Source organism: Dipodomys ordii, unplaced genomic scaffold (assembly GCF_000151885.1).
Source record: "Dipodomys ordii isolate 6190 unplaced genomic scaffold, Dord_2.0 Scaffold282, whole genome shotgun sequence".
NCBI lineage: Eukaryota > Metazoa > Chordata > Mammalia > Rodentia > Heteromyidae > Dipodomys > Dipodomys ordii.
This window is the reverse complement of record NW_012267498.1, coordinates 320,991-322,592: the sequence shown is the minus strand read 5'-3', so window position 1 is coordinate 322,592 and position 1,602 is coordinate 320,991. Positions and strand designations below refer to the sequence as shown.

Here is a 1,602-nt window from a genome sequence, read left to right as displayed (position 1 = left end):
GTGAATGCATGGATAAAGTAAAACGTGAGAAAACTAAGAAGTACTGAAAAAGCAATTGTCTCTGCAAGATTCTGTTCAATCCAGTGGTCAGTGTTGTGCACATAAGGATTTTGTACACATAAGCAAGTGTTTTGCATGATGAGGGTGCACACAGCATAAGGGAATGTCATAGACACAAGGTTCAGAACACAGATGACAGCCAGAGCTGGAATGAGGAAGCTTCAGACAGGGAAGACTTCCCAGAACTTCCACCAAACCGATTCTCACCTCAGCTACAGTCTAGAGGACACTGGGGAGATTTTACTGTACCTGAACCCCACTAATATGTCCTGATTTAATTGGTCTGGGGTGGGGCATGGGAATGGTGGTTTTATAGGCTCTTAAAATGATTCTAATTTACACTTAGAACCAGCAGAGTAAAGCCTCCCAATTTACTAGTTCCAGAAAAAAAAGATTCCTCTGATATCTACTGAGGAGAAAGAAGCTGTTATAGAAACATCTACTTAATGAAAATTAGGGGGCACCTGGATTTGAACCAGGGACCTCTTGATCTGCAGTCAAATGCTCTACCCCTGAGCTATACCCCCAATTACATGTAACCTTTCATTAGCACTTCTTCAACTATGGCACCACACCCACTACCAACATATTTATTACCAGTATCACCTTTCCATGTTCAAGAAACTCACAAGCTTTTCCCACTGAAGCCTGTCCTCATACATTTCCCCTCTCCAATCTTAACTAGCCTGCCTTCCTTCTCTCTTGAGTTCTGTTGAGGGACCACCTGTGACCTGAAAAGGGCACCTGATTCTGATATTCCCCCTAAATCCATAGACAGTGATTAGGCTCTAAGTCAAGTAGCTCATAGCCCAAGGAGAGCCCCATGTTCCAAGGACTCAAGAGGAAGAAAATTGTTTCATTGCATGACTCATGCACTCAACAAAAGTCTAGAATTTTGGGTGACAGCCCCTATAATCCATGTCAAGCACATAGCAACAGATAAAATACTGGCCTCAGCCTTCAAAACGATTTAATCCAAATAAACCTATATGTAAAAACATTTCTACAGAAGTGTTAGGAATCTAAGCAGCTGCCTGTGGATCATGGATCAAGGAGCATGATTCCCAGTGGTCCAGAAAAGTCTTCCTATGTAGCTGAAAAGACTTTCCCAGGAAAAGCCCATGACCTCACAGATTTCCCACAATGAGTGGCAAAGGCTTTTCCTTGAGCTAAGTCTGTGGTATAGTGTAACTAGCCATAGACAGATCTGCTGAATCCTTTCAGAAATGACTCAGAAAGGGCCTGCCCAGAATATAGGATACAGAAGAACATAGTACAGGTCATTCCTGGGACAACATTGGAGCATTAGGGCCAACATGAGTGTCAATGCCCATTATTATTACTATTATTATTATCATCATCATCATTATCATCATCTACTTTAGGCATTTTTGTCTCTGTCATCTCAAAAAGCTTCTAGAAAGGGGGCACCTGGATTTGAACCAGGGACCTCTTGATCTGCAGTCAAATGCTCTACCCCTGAGCTATACCCCCACCTACTTAAGTATGTCTAATAAGCACACTAAGCCTTCATGACCACAT

The 1,602-nt window shown here is 42.3% G+C and overlaps 2 non-coding genes across 2 annotated transcripts; both read right to left on the bottom strand.

Moving 5' to 3' along the window:
* Window positions 1–515: 515 nt before the first annotated feature.
* On the bottom strand, window positions 516–587 carry Trnac-gca. Its single transcript has one exon. It is a non-coding gene; the product is annotated as a tRNA-Cys (tRNA).
* An 895-nt stretch (window positions 588–1,482) lies between these two features.
* Trnac-gca lies at window positions 1,483–1,554 on the bottom strand. Its single transcript has one exon. It is a non-coding gene; the product is annotated as a tRNA-Cys (tRNA).
* Window positions 1,555–1,602: the final 48 nt, after the last annotated feature.